Here is a 24,569-nt window from a genome sequence, read left to right as displayed (position 1 = left end):
CAAATTATCTAAGATACAATTAACAGACCACATGAAGCTCAAGAAGAAGAATGACCAAAGTGTGTGTGCTCCACTCAGTCTTATAAGGGAGAACAAAAATATTCATAGGAAGGAATATGAAATCAAAGTTTGAAGCAGCAACTGAAGGAATGGCCATTTAGAGGCTGCTCCACCTGGGGATACAGCCCACTATAGCTTCCACAGCTAGATAATATCCATGAAACCAAGAAGTACATGCTGACAGGATCCTGATATAGCTCTCTCCTGATAGCATTAGCCAGAGCATGACAAATACTGAGGAGAATGCTAGCAACAAACAATTGAACTGAGAATGGGTTCCCCTTTGGAGGAATTAGAGAAAGGATTGAAGGAGCTAAAGTGGTTTAGAACCCCATAAGAACAACGATACCAACTATCCAGAGCTCCCGGAGTCTAAACCCCTATCCAAAGATTACATACACATGGACAGACCAATGGCTCCAGCTGCATATGTACCAGAGGATGGCCTTGTTGGGCACCAAAGGTAGGAGAAGCCCTTGGTCCTGCTAAGGCTGGACACACCAGTGCAGGTCAGTGTCCAGGGGTTAAGGTTAGGCAGGAATGGGGGATGGTTGGTGAAGCAGCAGCCACTTATAGAAGAAGTGGTGGGGGATGGGATAGGGAGCTAATGTCCAGGAAACCAGGAAAGAGCTACATTTGAAATGCACATAAATATATCCAAATGTGTGTGTGTGTGTGTGTGTGTGTGTGTGTGAGAGAGAGAGAGAGAGAGAGAGAGAGAGAGAGAGAGAGAGAGAGAAGTTACTTAAAGAAATGTTCAACATACTTAGTCACCAGGAAATTGCAAATTAAAACAACCCTGAAATTCCACCTTACACCAGTCAGAATGACTAAGATCAAAAATTCAGGTGAAAATGAATTCTCGAAAGGATGTGGAGAAAAGAAACACTCCTCCATTGTTAGTGGAATTGCAAGCTGTTGCAACCACTCTGGAAATCAGTCTGGAGGGTCCTCAGAAAAGTATTATACCTCAGGACCCAGCTATAGTACTCTGGGCATACACCCAAAAGATGTGCCAAGATACAGGGACACATGGTCCACTGGGTTCATAGCAGCCTTCTTTATAATAATCAGAAGTTAGAAAGAACCCAGATGTCCTTCAACATCTGGAATGGTTAGAGAAAATGTGGTACAATTACATAATGGAGTAAAACTGAGCTATTATTTGTTTTAGATGCTAATTGGTTATCAAATTGTTATGATTATTTATTTATTTATTCGTGGAATATTTTGTTATTTTCATTTCAAATGTTAATCCCTTTCCTGTTTCCCATCCATAAATCCCCTATCCCATCGCCCTTTCTCATTCTTCAATGAGGGTGTTCTCTCCCACCCATCTACCCCTTCTCTCCTCCCAGCCCTGACATTCCCCGGTATTGGAGCGCCAACCCTTGGCAGGACAAAGAGCTTCTCCTCCTATTGGTGCCAAACAAGGCCATCCTCTGCTACATACGCAGCCAGAGCCATGGTCAGTTCATGTGTATTCTTTGGATGGTGGTTTAGTCCCCAGGAGTTCTAGTTGGATGGTATTTTTGTTCTTTTGGCAATACAAGCCCTTTCAGCTTTTCAATCCTTTCTATGACTGCTCTAATGGGGACTCTGATCTCAGTTCAATGGTTGGTTGCTAGCATTCCCTCTGTATTTGTCATGCTCTGGCAGTGTGGGGAGCAGGTGTGGCGGCAGTCCCAAGATGGCGCCCAGGACTGCAGCTAAGTCTCATGACTAGCACCTGACTTCCTCACACAACTGAAACTAGCCACACCATGACGCAAGATCAGGGCATGTGATGTGGACCTATGAACTGAGATTACACAGTCTGGACTGAGGAGGCAGAGTTGAGGGAGGATATAAGGGAGTGTGCTCAGGGGCTGAGAGAGAGGGGGGGAGAGAGAAAAGAAAAGAAAGATTCCTGCTTGCATGCTGTAAGGTTCCAGAATAAACTGCTTTGAGAAGAACACTGTGGTGTCGCTCCTTTCTGCTGGATGGAGATAGAAGCGACATGGCAGATTCTCACAGAAAACAGCTGTATCAGGCTCCTGTCAGTGTGCACTTCTTGGCCTCAGCAACATTGTCTAGATTTTGTGGCTGTATGTATATGGGATTGCTCGACAGGTGGGGCAGGCTCTGAATGGCCATTCCTTCAGTCTCTGCTCCAAACTTTGTCTCTGTATCCCCTCCTATGAATAGTTTTGTTCCCCCTTTTAAGAAGGACTGAAACATCCACACTTTGGTCATCTTTCTTCTTGACCTTCATATGGTTGTGGATTATACCTTGGGTAACTTTAACTTTTGGGCTAATATCCACTTATCAGTGCGTGTATCCCATGTGTGGGTTCGTTTTATTTTTTGTGATTGGGTTACCTCACTCAAGATGATATTTTCTAGTTTCTTCCAAAACTAGATAGCTGAATAGTACTCTATTGTGTGGATGTACCATATTTTCTGTATCCATTCCTCTGTTGAAGGGCATCTGGGTTCTTTCCAGCTTCTGGATATTATAAATATGGCTGCTATGAACATAGTAGAGCATGTGCCCTTATTATATGTTGGAGTATCTTTTGGGTATATAGCCAGGAGTGGTATAGCTGGGTCCTCAGGTAGTATTATGTCCAATTTTCTGAGATCTCCTGACTGATTTCCAGAGTTGTTGTAGCAGCATGGATTCCCACCAACAATAGAGGAATGTTCCTCTTTCTCCACATCCTTGACACTATCTGTCGTCACCTGAGTTTTTGATCTCAGCCATTCTGTCTGCTGTGAGGTAAAATCGAAAGGTTCTTTTGATTTGCATTCCCTAATGACTAATGATGTTGAAGATTTTTAAAGGTACTTATCAAGCATTCCATATTCCTCAGCTGAGAATTTGTTGTTTTGGCCTCTACCCCTTTTTAATAGGGTTATTTGTGTCTCTGGAGTTTAACTTCTTGTGTTCGTTGTATACATTGGATGTAGAATTGGTAAATCTTTTCCCAATTCGTTTGTTGGTTTCTATTTTGTCCTAATGAGAGTGTCCTTTGCCTTACAGAAGTTTTGCAATTTTTTGAGGTCCCATTTGTTTTTTCTTGATCTCAGAGCATAATCCATTGGTGTTCTGTTTAGGAAATTTTCTGTAGTGCCCATGTGTTCCAGGCTCTTTACCACTTTTTCATCTATTAGTTTAAGAGTATCTGGTTTTATGTGGTGGTCCTTGATCCAATTGTACTTGGCCTTTGTACAAGGAGATAGGAATGGATCTATTTGTATCCATTTACATGCTGACCTTCAGTTGAACCAGCACTATTTTTTTGAACGCGCTGTCTTTTTTTCAAGTGGATAGTTTTAGCTCCTTTGTCAAAGATCATGAGACCTTATGTGTGTGGGTTCATTTATGGATCTTCAATTCTATTCCATTGATCTACCTGCCTGTCTCTGTAACAATACCATGCAGTTATTATCACTATTGCTCTGTAATACTGCTTGAGATCAGGGATGGTGATTTCCCCAGAAGTGCTTATATTTTTGAGCATAGTTTTGCTATCCTGGGTTTTTTTGTTATTCCAAATTAATTTGCAAATTCTCTTTCTAACTCTGTGAAGAATTGAATTGGAATTTTCATGGGGGTTGCATTGAATCTGTAGATTGCTTTTGGCAAAATGGTCATTTTTATTATATTAATCTTGCCAATCCATGAGCATGGGACATCTTTCTATCTTCTAAGACCTTCTTTAATTTCTTTCCTCAGAGACTTGAAGTTCTTGTCATACAGATATTTCACATGCTTGTTTAGAGTTACGCTGAGGTATAGAAGATATTTGTGACTATTGTGAAGGGCGTCATTTTCCTAATTTCTTTTTCAGCCTCTTTATCCTTTCAGTAGAAGAAGGCTACTGATTTGTTTGAATAAGTTTATATCCAAATCCAGCCTTTCTTCCACATCACTACAACCCTGATCAGCTTTAAAATAATGAGCCCTCCTTTATGTGGTATCTGCTGTGGCTCAGTCTTTTTGTCAACATGAACAGTTTGTGGTAAAATTTCATGGGACTATTAATTGCCAGATTTTTCTGGCTATCAAACTTTAAGCATTCAGTGTGTTATGACCTGTTCATCTGTGAGTTCCATGTTCAAAATGGAAACATGATCTCTTGTACACCACACTAACTCATTTAAATCAAGGAGAAAACTTGATGGGGTTCTCCTTCCAATACTTACAATAAAAGGCTTTAAGAATTTCCCATGTTCTGACAATTTATTTCGGCTTTCCGAGAAACAGAAATTGGAGTCTCTCTAGTAAGAATGTAAACTAAGTCTTACTGGTTGTCAAGACTTCAACAGTGATCAAAGGCCCAGTAATGTTCACCACTAGAAAAGGTACATACCTGATGCATACCTGATTGTGAGTGTTCTTTTTTGCATGAAACAATGCTCATTATCCATTTTTTTTAAAGTTCATTCTACAAGAACACACACATCCAAAATATTAAACATATCAAGTACTATAGAAGCGAATTATTCTCTTAGATATGCTCTAGCCTTAATATTCCAATTATTTTGTGGTTTTATTTTGGATCAGATTTTGACTCATGCATAACTCACACTTACAACACTCCAGTGATTATGTAGGTACAGAAACACTAGGGTATGACTATGGGATGTCTTTGGGGTAACAGTAGCTGAGATTCCTACTAGTATGATATATAGAGACCGAAGTGGCCAACTCTTTCTGCCAGGCAGGACTTATAGTGGAAGAAAGGTGACACGAAATCACCCTCAAAACCTTCAACCCAAAATTTGTCCAGCCTACAAGATATACATGAATAAAGATGGAGCAAAGATTGAGCCAATCACAGCAAGCCAATGATTGCCCAATTTGAGACCAAACCCATGGGAGAGAGCCAGCTCCTGAACTATTAATGGTACTCTGCTATACTCCTGTGAGGCTTCATCTAGCAGGGGGTTGACACAGAGAGACCCATTGCCAAATATCAAGTGGAACTTGGGAATTCTTGTGGAAGGGGGTGGGGTAGAATTGAGAGAATCAGAGCTATCAAGGACAACACAAGTACAACTACAGATCAACTAACCTGGGCCCATGGGAGGCTCACAGAGACTGAACCACAAACCAAAGACCATGCAGGAGCTGGAACTAGGTCACCTACACATTTGTAGCAGATGTACAGGTTGGTCTTTTTGAGGATACCCTAACAAATGGAGCAGAGTCTATCTCTGACTTTGTTGCCATTGTATCTTCTTCCCATACCTGGATTGCATGATTGGGCCTCAGTGGGAAAGGAGGTTCTTAGTCCTACTAGACATCTCTGAGTAGGGTGGTATGGAAGAGATGGTTTCCCTTTTTTGTGAAGAAACCCAGATGGTAATGGGGATGGGGGTTACAAGGGTAAATCTGGGACAAGATGAGGGTTCTGCTGCTACTGAGATATAAAGTAAATAAGTAGGAAAAATATTACGAAATTAGATATGCCTAGGAAATACCTAATGTCTGAAATGTGCTACTTTAATGAGAGTGCAAATAAGATTATAGTTAAGAATCTTTAGACATAAAAGTCATTTGGTATAATTATGTTTAGTTCCTAGAACAAATTACTAATTGTGTGTGTGTGTGTGTGTGTGTGTGTGTGTGTATGTGTGTGTGTTGTGATAGATGGCAATGAAAGACAACCCACTTAATTTAGAGGGTTGCATGGGATGTGGAATGATTTATTTTCTGTGCCAGATCTAGCATTGGTAACATAGGATTTGGACCAGTGTCTAATGGAAGTACAGTTTTGAAGTATAATAATAAAACATACTCAATAATCAGGCCGGAGCAGACTTGGTAAACATGAAGGAAGAATATGGTAGTAAAAATCATCTTCACTATGGGAAATTAGAGAGGAAAATAACAAGAATGGGTACATTCACTTTCAAAGTTTTAACTCAAAATCAGCATCTTGGATATTCATCAATCCCTTAAGGATGTAATCATGTGTATGAAAACACTGCCTCCTGAAATAGTAATGGGAAATAGAGATAAAATTGTCTAGTGCAACCTTTGATGAAGGCAGTTAGTTACAAATGTTGAATATATCTTTTCTATTAACAAAGTAAACTAAAAACAGAAACAGTTTGATATCTCATAATCCATTCTTTCATTTCCTAAAAGGACAGAATAAAAAAATTATTCTTCTATTTTCAGCCTGTCCTTAACTTTTGATATTTTCATCCTGTTGTATACAGAACAAATTAATAAACACTTTTGAGTGGCTCACAGAAACGTTACATCAAAGTTAGTATACTGTTCTTCATAACTCAATATGCCACGTGTAACATAAACATACACACAGGCACACACACATACACACAGGCACACACACATACACACATAAACACATGCACACATGCATGCACGCACACGCACACACGCACACACACATACACACACTGACACTGACACTCAGCACAAAATTAAAATAATTAATCATAAGAAACTTTCCTCAATCTCCATTTTCTATTATAGCTATATTGTCCCAGATAACAACAGCACCAAATATTTGGGTTACAATGTTCCATCATCAAACTTGTTTGTGCCATGTTTGCTAAAGCTCATAGAACTTTATCTTTGACCTTTTTTCATACTTTACCTTAAACTCCTATGTTTGTGATGCCTTAATTGAGTAACATCTAATTAATTCTGAAATTTTTTAAGAATATTTTATATAGTATTCCTTGTAGCATCAAACCTAAAATGTATAAGTCAGAATCTATCCTAGGTATTAGATAATTGCATACACATTTAACTCCCATTTCAATAATAGGTAACATTTTAACTTTTCCATCCATGAAACATAATCTACTTAAGTTTTGACAATGATACAAAAAGAAAAACAAATTTTAAAGAGAAGGAATTTCTTCAGATAAAGAGGCTGAGAAAACTAGATCTCTACTCTTAGACATGATGCTAGATAAGAGTCTCTCACCCTTTACTAAATCTACTCTGAATTGGTCAAGAACCTCAACAAATATCCAAATCTCTGGATTTCCTAGAGAAAAAAAATGAGAATAAACTTTAGTACATAGAAAGAAGTAGTAGGCAATAGCTGAAGTGGACCCCTGAGCTTCATAAAATAAGATGAACAATTCACAAGTGGGATTTCACTAAATTTAAGTTTACATAGAACATTGGAAACTATCCATCCTGTAACAAAGCTGCTACGAGAATAAAAAAAAAAATGTCTACCAGCCAAACATCTCACTGAAGATTAAAATTTAGGATATAAAAGAAACAGACTAATAAAGATAAAAACAAATCCAGTCAAAAATTGATGCTGCTATGGAGGAGAGATGAGAAGAATGAGTAGGATAGCTTTAACTAGGATGTGTCTAGGAAAAAAAATATGGAGGGAGATAGACAAAGAAATGATAAATAATGATACAGATGTTTGGAAAATCCATAATGAAACAGATTATGCTTATTTAAACTATATATAATATATGTATGAATATATGTTTATGTGTATACCTATGTGTCGATACATAAACTCACATTTGAATAAAACTATACCACTTGTCACAATAGTCACTACAAAAACCATAGACATAAAACAATAACAAACAGAAAAAACAACAAAGCCATAAAAAAATCATACCATGTCATGGGAAACCTCCCTTACAGTTAACTGTTATTTCAAAAGTTAATGAGACTCCCTACATAGCATAGGGCATTGCTGTTAAACTTGATTAACTTGTAAAGCTTAAAATAAAATCCTATTGCTGAAATTCGCATATAGCTCAGAAACAGGGCTTGAAGGTAGTCAGTTGTAACTGACTGGAAGATTACTCCTTAAGAATTCTTACAATATCTGAAATAGGTATGTAAGCTGTCAAAGGAAAAAATGAATCAATAGTTCCACAAAGCTATAATGCCTATAAATGACAAAAATTTTCAGCATCATAATATATCTCCAGTAGTGCAACTCTGGGAATTATACATGGAACACATCAAGGAGATTTCTACCTGAACTTAAAACCAGATCAATATGAAACAATTAATACCTGGTGCTGTAAATCTAGCAAACTGCCTGTAACTGATAAGACTATGTAACTGAGAAGATAATCTACTTTCATTTTCCCAAACAAATATAATCTCAAATTGTATTTTTAATAGCTATCCTTAAGAACATAGATAGTATACCTTTACCTTGACATCACAACATTTTAAAGTTGATGAAGATGACTACAGCAGCAGCTTCCAAAATGCAAAGAAAAACCAATCATGGAGAACCAAGCTTGCTATCATACCTATAATCTAAAACATATACCTATGGATCAGAGAATATCACAGAAGAAGTGGTGAAAAGATTGTGACAACCAAAGGAGTCGTTTCTTCAATGTATGACTTAAAAATCTCACTCATGAAATCTCAACAATATGGCTGCCTAAACAAAATCTGCACAGTGACATACCAGTTGAAATGTCAACTATGATGGAGGAAATCTTTTAATGTCCTTCCCTTAAGTGAAGAGATTCAACCATTTAATGACTGTTAAGAGAGGAAGAATCCAATTTATTTTGAATTGGTCTGCTGATATGTTATCTAATTCTAAGAAGTCAGTCCTAAGCAAAGACAATAAAGGAATGCAGTAGTGTGTGTGAATGTGTGTGTGTGTGAGTGTGTGTGTGTGTGTGTGCGCGCGTGTGTGTATGTATGTATGTTGTATGTATATATGTATGTGTAAGGAGTAAGAGACAGAGAGACAGAGAGATAGAGACAGAGACAAAGATGGATACAGAGAGAAATGGAAATAATGTTAAATATAGTATTTTTCTATGAAGTTCTCAAAAATAACTTAAAAATTTAGAGGGGAAGTAACAGTGTATAATTAAATAGAAAGTGTTCAAAAGAAGAAATAATATATTTAATATAAAATATGATCAAATTGATTTGAGTGATTAGGATTAGATTTCCTTAAGACAAAAGCCTGAGCTGTACCTGCCAGGTGAGTTGCACATGGTTCACTTACATTTGTTATCTGGCACTGAGCTGGTCTTCCTGTAGGAGGGGAGATGGGTGACCCCAAGAAAATTTGAATCCCATGTGGTGACTTCCAGGAGCTTAAAGAACAAGCAGCTTGAAATACTGTCTTAATAATCCCTTGACAGTCAGGTCAGCTTGTGTTACAGCTAGGAGAGTCAGGTCCCTCAGGATCGCCATTGTCTGGCCTAAGACTCCCTCACCCTGGCTTTCCCAGTGAGTCCTGCTGACATCAGATCATCCAGCCAATAACAGGGAAATCAGATGGCTAAAGAACAGCACAAGCACACAACTAACAAGAACCAGGACCATATGCTACTGCCAGAGCACAGCTATCCTACTACAGCAAACCCTGGAGATATATATATATATATATATATATATATATATATATATATATATATATATATTCTGAAATCCAATCTTATAAAGATGATAGAGAGCTTTTATAGGGAAATTAATAAATCCCTAAATTATAGAAAAATGCATTTGAACAGCTATATGCCTTTAAAGATAAAATGAATAAATATAAAGAAATATGAGAAAATACTATCAAAGAGGTGAGTGATATGAATAATACCATCCATGAACTGAAATAAATATAACTTAAGAAAAAGAATCTGAAATAAAGGCATAAGCCTCACCAACACAATAAGAGAGCCAGAAGAGAGAATAACATACATAGAAGATATCATAAAAGAAATTGATATATAAGTCAAAGAAAATGCTAAAGCTAAAAAGTTCATGGCACAAAATATCCAGGAATTTTGGACATTATGTAAAGATCAACCATAATAATAATAGAAATTGTAGAAGGAAAAGATTTCTCATCTCAAAGGCCCAGGAAATATTTTTAACAAAATCATAGAAAAAAATGTCCCTAATCTAAAGAATGAGGTACCTATAAATGTAAAAGAAAATTACTAAACAACAAACAAATTGGAACAGACAAGAAGATTCACTTGCCACATACAAAAAAAAAAAAAAAAACGCTAAATGTGAAGAACAAAGAAAAAATATTAAAAACTGCAAGGGGAACGGGGACGTAACATTTAAGGCAGGCACGTCCTGTGTTTACCGGAAGTCCCACACCCGCGGATCCCGGCCCGCAGCAGCTCTCTGCTCCCAGAACCCTTGGGAGAGATACCTTACTGCCTGGTCGGGTGGGCACTCCTGAGGCTGCAGAGCGGAAGAGACCACCAACACTGCCCACCCCTGCCCACATCCCTGACCCAAGAGGAAACTGTACAAGGCCTCTGGGTTCCTGTGGGGGAGGGCCCAGGAGCAGCAGGAGCCCTGCCTGAGACACCGCCAGAACCTGAAGGAAACAGACCGGATAAACAGTTCTCTGCACCCAAATCCCGTGGGAGGGAGAGCTAAACCTTCAGAGAGGCAGACACGCCTGCGAAACCAGAAGAGACTGCTCTCTGCACACATTACTGATTCCAGAGGAAAATACGGAGGCCATCTGGAACCCTGGTGCCTGGAGGCTCCTGGAAGAGGCTGCATGATCTTCCTGGTCGCTGCCACCACAGAGAGCCCGTGGGCAGAACCCCGCGAGTGAACTTGAGCCTCGGGGCAACAGGTAAGACCAACTTTTCTGCTGCAAGTGACCTGCCTGATGAACTCAAGGCACAGGTCCACAGGAACAGCTGAAGACCTGTAGAAAGGAAAAACTACACGACCGAAAGAAGAACACTCTGTCCCCATAACTGACTGAAAGAGAGGAAAACAGGTCTACAGCACTCCTGACACACAGGCCTATAGGACAGTTTAGCCACTGTCAAAAATAGCAGAACAAAGTAACACTAGAGATAATTTGATGGCGAGAGGCAAGCGCAGGAACCCAAGCAACAGAAACCAAGACTACATGGCACCATCGGAGCCCAATTCTCCCATCAAAACAAACATGGAATATCCAAACACACCAGAAAAGCAAGATCTAGATTCAAAATCATATTTGATCATGATGCTGGAGAACTTCAAGAAAGACATGATGAACTCCCTTAGAGAACAAGTAGAAGCCTACAGAGAGGAATCGCAAAAATGCATGAAAGAATTCCAGGAAAACATAAATAAACAAGTAGAAGCCCATAGAGAGGAGACACAAAAATCCCTGAAAGAATTAAAGGAAAACACAATCAAACAGTGGAAGGAATTAAAAATGGAAATAGAAGCAATCAAGAAAGAACACATGGAAACAACCCTGGATATAGAAAACCAAAAGAAGAGACAAGGAGCTGTAGATACAAGCTTTACCAACAGAATAAAAGAGATGGAAGAGAGAATCTCAGGAGCAGAAGATTCCATAGAAATCATTGACTCAACTGTCAAAGATAATGTAAAGCGGAAAAAGCTACTGGTCCAAAACATACAGGAAATCCAGGACTCAATGAGAAGATAAAACCTAAGGATAATAGGTATAGAAGAGAGTGAAGACTCCCAGCTCAAAGGACCAGTACATATCTTCAACAAAATCATAGAAGAAAACTTCCCTAACCTAAAAAAAGAGATACCCATAGGCATACAAGAAGCCTACAGAACTCCAAATAGATTGGACCAGAAAAGAAACTCCTCCCGTCACATAATAGTCAAAACACCAAACGCACAAAATAAGGAAAGAATATTAAAAAGCAGTAAGGGAAAAAGGTCAAGTAACATATAAAGGCAGACCTATCAGAATCACACCAGACTTTTCGCCAGAAACTATGAAGGCCAGAAGATCCTGGACTGATGTCATACAGACCCTAAGAGAACACAAATGCCAGCCCAGGCTACTGTATCCTACAAAACTCTCAATTAACATAGATGGAGAAACCAAGATATTCCATGACAAAACCAAATTTACACAATATCTTTCTACAAATCCAGCACTACAAAGGATAATAAATGGTAAAGCCCAACATAAGGAGGCAAGCTATACCCAAGAAGAGGCAAGAAACTAATCGTTTTGGCAACAAAACAAAGAGAAGAAAAGCACACAAACATAACACATCCACGTATGAATATAACAGGAAGCAATAATCACTATTCCTTAATATCTCTCAACATCAATGGCCTCAACTCCCCAATAAAAAGACATAGATTAACAAACTGGAAACGCAACGAGGACCCTGCATTCTGCTGCCTACAGGAAACACACCTCAGAGACAAAGACAGACACTACCTCAGAGTGAAAGGCTGGAAAACAACTTTCCAGGCAAATGGTCGGAAGAAGCAAGCTGGAGTAGCCATTCTAATATCAAATAAAGTCAATTTTCAACTAAAAGTCATCAAAAAAGATAAGGAAGGACACTTTATATTTATCAAAGGAAAAATCCACCAAGATGAACTCTCAATCCTAAATATCTATGCCCCAAATGCAAGGGCACCTACATACGTAAAAGAAACCTTACTAAAGCTCAAAACACACATTGCACCTCACACAATAATAGTAGGAGACTTCAACACCCCACTCTCATCAATGGACAGATCATGGAAACAGAAATTAAACAGAGACGTAGACAGACTAAGAGAAGTCATGAGCCAAATGGACTTAACGGATATTTATAGAACGTTCTACCCTAATGCAAAAGGATATACCTTCTTCTCAGCTCCTCATGGTACTTTCTCCAAAAATGACCATATAATTGGTCAAAAACAGGCCTCAACAGGTACAGAAAGATAGAAATAATCCCATCGTGCTATCGGACCACCCACGGCCTAAAGCTGGTCTTCAATAACAATAAGGGAAGAATGCCCACATATACGTGGAAATTGAACAATGCTCTACTCAATGATAACCTGGTCAAGGAAGAAATAAAGAAAAAATTAAAAACTTTTTAGAATTTAATGAAAATGAAGGTACAACATACCCAAACTTATGGGACCACGATGAAAGCTGTGCTAAGAGGAAAACTCATAGCGCTGAGTGCCTGCAGAAAGAAAACAGGAAAAGAGCATATGTCAGCAGCTTGACAGCACACCTAAAAGCTCTAGAACAAAAAAGAAGCAAATACACCCAGGAGGAGTAGAAGGCAGGAAATAATCAAACTCAGAGCTGAAATCAACCAAGTAGAAACAAAAAGGACCATAGAAAGAATCAACAGAACCAAAAGTTGGTTCTTTGAGAAAATCAACAAGATAGATAAACCCTTAGCCAGACTAACGAGAGGACACAGAGAGTGTGTCCAAATTAACAAAATCAGAAATGAAAAGGGAGACATAACTACAGATTCAGAGGAAATTCAAAAATATCATCAGATCTTACTATAAAAAGCCTATACTCAACAAAACTTGAAAATCTGCAGGAAATGGACAATTTCCTAGACAGATACCAGGTACCGAAGTTAAATCAGGAACAGATAAACCAGTTAAACAACCCCATAACTCCTAAGGAAATAGAAGCAGTCATTAAAGGTCTCCCAACCAAAAAGAGCCCAGGTCATAGAAGACCTCATACCAATATTATCCAAACTATTCCACAAAATTGAAACAGATGGAGCACTACCGAACTCCTTCTATGAAGCCACAATTACTCTTATACCTAAACCACACAAAGACCCAACAAAGAAAGAGAACTTCAGACCAATTTCCCTTATGAACATCGACGCAAAAATACTCAACAAAATTCTGGCAAACCGAATCCAAGAGCACATCAAAACAATCATCCACCATGATCAAGTAGGCTTCATCCCAGGCATGCAGGGATGGTTTAATATACGGAAAACCATCAACGTGATCCATTATATAAACAAACTGAAAGAACAAAACCACATGATCATTTCATTAGATGCTGAAAAAGCATTTGACAAAATTCAACACCCCTTCATGATAAAAGTCCTGGAAAGAATAGGAATCCAAGGCCCATACCTAAACATAGTAAAAAAAAATACCATATACAGCAAACCAGTGGCTAACATTAAACTAAATGGAAGAAACTTGAAGCAATCCCACTAAAATCAGGGACTAGACAAAGGCTGCCCTCTCTCCCTACTTATTCAATATAGTTCTTGAAGTTCTAGCCAACAATCAGACAACAAAAAGGAGGTCAAGGGATACAGATCGGAAAAAGAAGAAGTCAAAATATCACTATTTGCAGATGATATGATAGTATATTTAAGTGATCCCAAAAGTTCCACCAGAAGAGAACTACTAAAGCTGATAAACAACTTCAGCAAAGTGGCTGGGTATAAAATTAACTCAAATAAATCAGTAGCCTTCCTCTACACAAAAGAAAACAAGCCGAGAAAGAAATTAGGAAAATGAAACCATCATAATAAACTCAAACAATATAAAGTATCTCGGTGTGACTTTAACCAACCAAGTAAAAGATCTGTATAATAAGAACTTCAAGACTCTGAAGAAAAAAATTGAAGAAGACCTCAGAAGATGGAAAGATCTCCCATGCTCATGGATTGGCAGGATTAATATAGTAAAAATGGCCATTCTGCCAAAAGCGATCTACAGATTCAATGCAATCCCCATCAAAATACCAATCCAATTCTTCAAAGAGTTAGACAGAACAATTTGCAAATTCATCTGGAATAACAAAAAACCCAGGATAGCTAAAACTATGCTCAACAATAAAAAGGACTTCTGGGGAATCGCTATCCCTGAACTCAAGCAGTATTACAGAGCAATTGTGATAAAACTGCATGGTATTGGTACAGAGACAGACAGATAGACCAATGGAATAGAATTGAAGACCCAGAAATGAACCCACACCTATGGTCACTTGATTTTGACAAAGGAAAATCCATCCAATGGAAAAAAATAGCATTTTCAGCAAATGGTGCTGGTTCAACTGGAGGTCAACATGTAGAAGAATGCAGATCGATCCATACTTATCACCCTGTACAAAAGCTTAAGTCCAAGTGGATCAAGGACCTCCACATCAAACCAGACACCTCAAACTAATAGAAGAAAAACTAGGGAAGCATCTGGAACACATGGGCACTGGAAAAAATTTCCTGAACAAAACACCAATGGCTTATGCTCTAAGATCAAGAATGACAAATGGGATCTCATAAAACTACAAAGCTTCTGTAAGGCAAAGGACACTGTGGTTTAGGACAAAACAGCAACCAACAGATTGGGAAAAGATCTTTACCAATCCTACAACGAATAGAGGCCTTATATCCAAAATATACAAAGAACTCAAAAGTTAGACCAGGGGAGACAAATAACCCTATTAAAAATGGGGTTCAGAGCTAAACAAAGAATTCACAGCTGAGGAATGCCAATGGCTGAAAACACCTAAAGAAATGTTCAACATCTTTAGTCATCAGGGAAATGCAAATCAAAACAACCCTGAGATTTCACCTCACACCAGTGAGAATGGCTAAGATCAAAAACTCAGGTGACAGCAAATGCTGGCGAGGATCTGGAGAAAGAGAACACTCCTCCATTGTTGGTGGGGTTGCAGACTGCCACAACCATTCTGGAAATCAGTCTGGAGGTTCCTCAGAAAATTGGACATTGAACTGCCTGAGGATCAGCTATACCTCTCCTGGGCATATACCCAAAAGATGCCCCAACATATAAAAAAGACACGTGCTCCACTATGTTCATTGCAGCCTTATTTATAATATGAAGCTGGAAAAGAACCCAGATGCCCTTCAACAGAGAATGGATACAGAAAATGTGGTACATCTACACAATGGAATATTACTCAGCTATCAAAAACAACTTTATGAAATTCGTAGGCAAATGGTTGGAACTGGAAAATATCATTCTGAGTGAGCTAACCCAATCACAGAAAGACATACATGGTATGCACTCACTGATAAGTGGCTATTAGCCCAAATGCTTGAATTACCCTAGTGGCCTAGAACAAATGAAACTCAAGACGGATGATCAAAATGTGAAGGCTTCCTCCTTCTTTAAAAGGGAACAAGAATACCCTTGGCAGGGAAGAGAGAGGCAAAAAGATTAAAACAGAGACTGAAGGAACACCCATTCAGAGCCTGCCCCACATGTGGCCCATACATATAGAGCCACCCAATTAGACAAGATGGATGAAGCAAAGAAGTGCAGACCCGACAGGAGCGGATGTGATCGAACCTGAGAGACACAGCCAGAATACAGCAAATACAGAGGCGAATGCCAGCAGCAAACCACTGAACTGAGAACGGGACCCCCGTTGAAGGAATCAGAGAATGAACTGGAAGAGCTTGAAGGGGCTTGAGACTCCATATGTACAACAATGCCAAGCAACCAGAGCTTCCAGGGACTAAGCCACTACCTAAAGACTATACATGGACTGACCCTGGACTCTGACCTCATAGGTAGCAATGAATATCCTAGTAAGAGCACCAGTGGAAGGGGAAGCCCTGGGTCCTGCTAAGACTGAACCCCCCCAGTGAACTAGACTGTCGGGGGGAGGGCGGCAATGGGGGGAGGGTGGGGAGGGGAACACCCATAAGGAAGGGGGGGAGGAAGGGATGTTTGCCAAATGTACATAAGAAATACTCAAGTTAATAAAAAAAAATACAAAAAAAAAATAAATGTGTTCAAAGGCAGGAAAAAAAAAAGGCAGACTTATAAAAATTATGCCTGATTTCTCAACAGAAACTCAGAGACCCAGGCTAGAAGGGCCACAGGACACTACAGTTGTCAGCCTTGACTACTCCTACATGCAGCTAAACTTTCAACCATCATAGATGGAGATACCAAGATAAAACAAAATTTAAACTAGCAGGAAAGCTCTAACCAAATGAGTCTAAGTATAATGAAGAAAACAAAAGATATAAATAATTTTGCAACATTAAAACCAAAACACACACACACACACACACACACACACTCACTCATTAACATACTACCACATCAAAAATCAAAATAACTGAAACTAACAAACACTGCTCATTAATTTCTCTCAACACCAGTGGACTTAATTTTCCAACATAAAGATACAGCCTAACAGAATGGATGTGTAAACATGACCATTAATTCTCCTATAAACAAGGAACAGGTCTCAGCAACAATGATAGAGCTATTACCTCAGAGAAAGGGGCTGGAAAAACATCTTACAAGCAAAAAGATCGAAGAAACAAACTGGAGCAGCCATTCTAATAGCTAGTAAAATGGACTCTCAACTGAACGTAATCAAGATTCAAGGAAGAATATTTGTACTTAGCAATGGAAAAAAATCTGTCAAAAGAACTTCTGAATTCTAAACATTTATGAAATACAATGGCACCCACATTGATAAAATTAACATTGCTAAAGCTTACATTAAACATCAAACACAACAAATTAATAGTGGGAAACTTCCACACATGACTTTCACCAAAGACAGGTCATTGAGACAGAAAACAAGCAGAAAAATAGAGAAAACTAACAGAGGTTTTGAGTAAATGGTCCAAAAAGCTATCTATAATACATCCTTGTTTTCACCAACTCACTGAACCTTCTCCCAAATTGAATATATACTCAGTCGTAAAGCAACCCTCAACTGATGAACTAAAATTGCTATAACTCCATGTATCTTATCAGCTCACCATGGGTTAAACCTGGAATTCAACAACAGAAACAACAGAAATTCTACATATTCATGGAAACTGAAGAACTCTCTACTCTGTGATTACTGGGTCAGGGAAAAAAAATAAGAAATGAAAGACTTTCTTGGTCAGGGAAGAAATAAAGAAATGAAATACTTTCAAGAATCCAATGAAATTGAGGGCACAGCAGGAAAACTTATGGAACACAATGAAAATGGTGCTGAGAGGTAAATGAAAGTTCATCATGCAAAGTGCCTTCATAAAAATATCAGGGATTTCTCACATAATTGATTTAAAAGTAGACCTGAAATCACTTAGAAAGAAGAAGTAAACTCACCCATGAGGAGTAGGTCAAAGGAAACAAACTCGAAGCTGAAATCAATCAATTAGAAACAAAGAGAACAATACAGAATCAATGAAACCAAGAGCTGTTTGAGAAAATCAACAAGATAGATAAAACTTTAGCCAATCTAACTAAAATATAGAAAGACAGAACCCAAATGAACAAGATCCAAAATGAAACAGGAGATGTTCCAATGGAAAGTAAGTAAGTGAAAGGATCATTAGGTCTAACCTCAAAAGGCTTTACTCCACAAAATTGGAAAACAAACTGAAATCCATGATTTTCTAGAAAGATACCTAGTATCAAAGTTAAATCAAGATCAGATAAACTATCTAAATAATCTTGCAACCCCTAATAAATTTGAAACCCTTATTAAAATTCTCTCACTCCTTCCCCCAAAATAGCCCAGAACCAGATGTTATTCTACCATACTTTCAAAGAAAGTATTGACTCCTCCAACAATTTCATAAAATGCAGACAGTAAGAACATCCCCAAACTTGCCAGAATTGCCCTGACACCTAAAAAACACCCAGGCTCAACAAAGACATTGAATTTCAGACCAAATTCTCTTATGAACATCTATGGAGAAATTATGAATAAAATACATGCAAACAAAATTCAAGAACACATGAAAAACTTAATTCACCATGGTTAAGCAGATTTCATCCCAGGAATATAGGAAGGTTCAATATACAAAAATCTATCAACATGGTCTATGACATAAACAAAATGAAGGAAAAATAACATGATCATCTCATAATATGCTAAAAAAGCCATTGACACAATCTAGCACCCCTTGATGAGTCAAGTTATGGATAGATCCCTGGTGCATTGCCCATATTGTAACATAATAAAAGTAATATGCTGCAAGCCAATAGCCAACAGCAAATTAAGTGTATAGAATCTTAAATCAATTCCATCAAAATCGAGGACAAATGCTGACTACTCTCTCCCTATAGTCAACACAATACTTGAAGCTCTTCCTAGAGCAATAAGACAACAAAAGGAGATCAAGGAGATACAAATGGGAAAGAAAGAATGTAACACGATAGAGTCTTGGTTAGGGTTTTACTGCTGTGTACAGACACCATAATCAAAGCAAGTCTTATAAAGGACAACATATACTTAGAGCTGTCTTACAGGTTGGGTTGGTCAGTCCATTATCATCAAGGCAGGAGCATAGCAGTATCCAGGCAGGCATAGTGCAGGCAGAGCTGAGTGTTCTACATCTTCATCCGAAGGCTGCTAGTGCAAGACAGACTTCCAGGCAGCTAGGGTGAGAGTTTTCAGCACATGCCCACAGGGATACATCTATTCCAAAATGGCCACACCTCCACTTAGTGCCACTCCCTGGGCCAAGCATATTCAATCCATGACTGATAGTATACAGGACTGGTCCCCAGAATTCTACCAAAGAACTCCTATGGCTAGTAAAGATCTTCTTCAATATGGCTGGAAAATACGTAATTAAAAATCAGTATCCTTCCTTTATGCAAATGATGACTGGGCCTAGACAGAAATTAGGGAAACAACACTCTTCACAATAGATAATTTAAAATATCTTGTAAGAACCTCAAATCCCTGAAAATACAGAAATTAAGGAAGGTATCAGAAGATGGAAAGATTTCCCAGTCTCATGGATTAGTAGGATTGACACAGTAAAAATAACCATCTCACCAAAAGCAATCTACAGATTCAATGATATTCCCATTGAAATTTGAACACAATTTTTATAGACTTTCAAAACATAATTCTCAGTGTCATATGCAGAAAAAATACAAAATGAAACGAAAACGAAAGCAGGATAGCTCGACCAAACATATACAATAAATACACCTTTGGAACCATCACCTTCCCTGACTTCAATCTGTATTACAGAACAATAGCAATAAAATCCACATTGTGTTAGTATAGAAAGATACAAGTTGATCAATGGAATTGAATCAAACCAACCAGAGTTGGCATGAGATGGAGTTACGCCCCACGCCCATAGAATAAGTACAGCTTGATCTTCATTCAGGTTCCTCAACAACTGAAGCAAGGTTGTCCCTGAATCTGTTACCCACCCATGTATCCCATTCCCCTACCTGGGTCAACATCTATGCCCTCAGTGGGAGAGGATGAGCCTCGTCATACACTGACTTACAGACCAGAAGTGGATATGTAGGGGGCAGGGCTTCCTCTTCCCTTGGAGAAAGTGAGGAGAAAATGGGAGGAGAATGTACATGAAAGGATACTGGGAGAAGGGAGGAACTGCTTTGTGGATGCAAAATAAATAATTATTAATTTCAAATGGACAAAAGCCTATGGTTATGATCATAATCTATAGAACCTGAGATTGTAACTATATTGCTTATATATGTGCATATATGCATTTACTTGGAATGTATATGAAGCAGTATATATGTATTATAATTACAGCAGTGAGACTATGTACCAGATTACTAGAAATGCATTCTTGAGAATTTATATAACAAGAAGCAGATAGTATGCTATATTGAGCATTGAGCACTCAAATTCATGTTTGTCTTTGGGAGTCTAAAAGGCTTTATTTCACTGCTGTGATGAAGTAGTGCCTTCACTGCCTTTAAAAAGCATATAAACTTCTACGAAATTCAGTCATTGCATTATCATTTGTATATAGTGAACACATCTATAGGTATTTTGTAAGAAAAATGTCCATAAATGCATAAAATTTTGTGCCTTTATAGTGTGCACGTGTGTGAATGCATGTGTGCATGTGTGTGCGCGTGCGTGCATGAGTGTGTGTGTGTGTGTGTGTGTGTGTGTGTGTGTGTGTGTGTGTTTATGATATAAGGTTTTTACTTATGTGGGGAGGGTCCTCTTGCAGAGAGGTTAGAGGATATTCTCAGGTGCTATCCTCTCCTTTTACATTATTTAGTGTTGGTTCTCTTTCTCTTTCTTTTTCTCTCATGTTAAATATTCCAGGATATCAGCCTCAGGAGCTTCCAGAGATTGTTCTGTCTTGACTTTCAATTTCAGCATACAAGAATTAGAATTACTGAAAGTATACTTTTCCCACTTTCCATGAGTTCTGTGTATTTAAACTTAGTTCTCATTTTTATAAATGAGCACATTTTCTACTGAGTCATTTCTCCAAAATCCAGTTTGTCTTTTAAAAGTACAATATTAAAATACAGTACTGATACAGGAATCCCATCGTAATAGTAATAGTTAAGTCATTCTGGTAACTATCATTATCTATACTTATTATATTTTAATAATATGTTTTACATCTATTATTATATCTATAATACCTAACAATATTATGTGGTAAGAAGGCATGTTTTGGATGGGGAATATTTGAGTGGTTAAGATTATGTACTGCTATTGAAGAGGGCCCGAAGAAGATTCTCTTTATATATGTGACTCATTCCCAACCACATGTAACTCCAGTCCAAGGAATTCTGTCTCTGGCCTTCAGGAGCACTGCACTCACATGCACACACACACACCACACACACACACACACACACACACACACACACACACAAACACACACGCACACACACACACACACCTTCATACAGAGAGAGAGAGAGAGAGAGAGAGAGAACAAACAATATAAATCTCTCTAAAAGAAAAGACTCATGAATCATACAAACTGAATAAGAAACAGAGTTAATGTTCAGTTGAAATCCTGATCTTTATTACTTCCTTCTTCTCTTTTGTTGCTTCCTTGGTTGACTAAATTGCAGCATGTTTTTGTAAAGAGGGAGTAGATTCTGTTTTCTCTGCTTTGACTGCTAGGTACAAGATCAATTCTATTTTTCTAAAATTACAGCATGATTGAGGAAAATGAAGGAGGATATTGTGCCTACATATTTATGTGCTTGGTGCATTCTCCCGAAATTTTTGAATGTATCTAGGAAATACCCTTGCTATTTAGACACATAGTTTACAAATACAATCAGTGCCTTGATCAGCCATCATCAAAGAATCTTGTTTCTGCAACAGATCAGATACAAATATGGAGACCCACAGCTAGACTTTATGAAGCTAATTAGATAGCTTGGAACACTGACCCATAACTGGGATATCTCCATTAAGCCTCTTCTCTAAGAACTCAGGGAACCCTTTGGAATAAGAGGCAGAAAGAATGTAAAGATCCAGAGGTATTGGAGAACATCAGAAAATATTGTCCTACAAATCAGAGTGAGAACACACAGATCAACCCACAGGAGAATAAAGCAGTGTGCATAGGACATCCAGGAATCTGCATTAGGTAACAGAAGAAGAATAACACAATTCATAAGAAGGAAAATAATGCTAGCACTATTCATTGAAGAGGCTATGTAACTTAGAATTTGAAACTGAGTGCTGGGCACACTTGCTAATAGGAAGAAAATCTAGATCATTTTAGAAGATGGAAGAACAAGTCAATAGAAAAAATAACAGATCCTAACAGCTACTACATTGATTAGATAGAAGAGTGATCTTTCCTTAGATGATCTATTGAAAGTGAGCTTCAGTGTAACAGTTTGATGGATTTAAACAAAGATAATCATTGTAAAAAAATTTAAAGGACTTAGAAAAGAACAGTTATAGATTCTCAATGATAAGGATGTTCACTTGCAAGTTTTTTTTAGAGTAAATGACAGTTGGTAAAGTCAAGATGTTTCAGGAACATAGCTCTCATTTCTGAGACATCAATGTTTTTGCCATATTATATTTACTGTATGAGCACCCATAATTTTATTTATTTTTAAAATACTTCATGTACATCTTATTTTTCATGATGTTTAATTCTAACATATTTTCCTTTATGTAGTTAAAATACTTAAAAGTTTAAAAAGTAAAGAGAAAAAATGTGCTTTTTTATCTCTAGCTCACATTATACAAAGAAACCTATTATATAATCTTGTAACAAACATTTTTTGGGGAACCAAAGTCTGTATACACAATCTGAAATTATCCCATGTGTAAAAACAGAAATAGATCTCTCATAAAAATATCATAGAACTCAAGAAAGGAAGGATAAAACATGGATGAGAAAGCTATTTCTATAGTTCTCTATTTACAAAGCATAATAAAAAATCTGCATTGAATCTCAAAACTGTGGCTGCCTCCAGTTAAAATTTAATTCTACCACATTGTTAACTTAAGGGTTATTTAAATAATATTGTGGGTGTCCATAAATAATTCATTTGTTACTAATTAGCAGTACATGCATTTCCTTTGCAATGTCTTTTTAACAAGCAATTCCAGACTTTCATAAAGCTGAAACCTGTAGATGTAGATAAAGGAAAGCAGGCATAATCAATTACTGAGATTTGTCTTAGTAGATGCTGAAGATTCTTGAAATAAATTTTATTTGACAGAATAAAAATACTTGTTATGACAATTATAAGAAAGATATGTAAATTGCATCAAATTTACCATTCTCTTCTTAGTCCCATTGGGACCAATCACATATTCAAAGAATCTGTGAGTTTCTGTCAGAACTGTACACTTTTTAACTAAAGATGTTCAGAGCCTGTGTAGATGGTATTCATATAGAAATACTGTAATTTCCTAAATTGTATTACTATATATTCATTTATATTTTTGAGCTAAGGAAATATAATTGGAAATAACTTACTTTAACCCTTTCTATAAGAAAAATATAAGTAACAACTATATTGAGATAGCTCCATAAAGAAAGGTGCAGACTACCATGTTAAACAGCTTTAGTTCAATTGCCAAAACCTTTTGAAGGGTTAAAGAGCACAACTTGTCTTTTACTAATTCATGTATGTTGTGAAATCCAGAGAGCCTTCTACTTGCTTGGCAGTACACAAACATACACACACACACACACACACACACACACACACACACACGCACACACACACACACACACACATCTTCACACACATACTGCACATGCAAACACACACATACATACACTAAACAAGTAGATAGAAGATAGATGATAGATCGATAGACAAATAAAACTTAAGTGAATATTAACACAAATTATGTTTATTGGCCACTCTGCAGATGTCTAAGATAAAAATTTGCATGAGTTCATGCTTTGCTGGATTTTTTTGGAACAAATAATCAACATACTATGTTTTGAAAAGTAAAGAGCAATTACGATATAGGTAGAATTTTACAGAATATATTAGGACTTTGCAGAAAAGCAATGAATGATTTATATACATGTAGATAGATGATGTTAGGGAGATAGTTGGGTAATAGATATATAAAGGATAGACAAATAGATGATCGATACAATAGATTAGAAAATAGAGATGATGGTTGGGTAGTAAATTGTTTATACCTAATGGATATATATGTTACAAATTGTAGAGAGATAGGTGATACAGATATGATAGATTATGTGTAGCATTATAATAAATGGACAAATTGATAGGTAGATGACAGGTTATAAATATATAGGTGATACCTAAATATATAGACAGACAGACAGCTAGAGAGATAGAAGATAGATATAAATTGATAGTAGACTAAGCAATGTTAGAGGGAAATTTCATGTATATTTGATAGATTTATTGATAGGTAATAAGTAAATAAGTAGTTAATATATTCAAGGATGATATATATAAGGTGGAAAATATATATAAGATAGATTTAGAGGATGAAGAATTGATAATAGAAAAATTGATAGTAAATAAATGAGACATATATAGATAATGGAGAAATAAA

Source organism: Rattus rattus, chromosome 6 (genome assembly GCF_011064425.1).
Source record: "Rattus rattus isolate New Zealand chromosome 6, Rrattus_CSIRO_v1, whole genome shotgun sequence".
Taxonomy (NCBI): domain Eukaryota; kingdom Metazoa; phylum Chordata; class Mammalia; order Rodentia; family Muridae; genus Rattus; species Rattus rattus.
Note: the sequence above shows the minus strand (reverse complement) of the source record.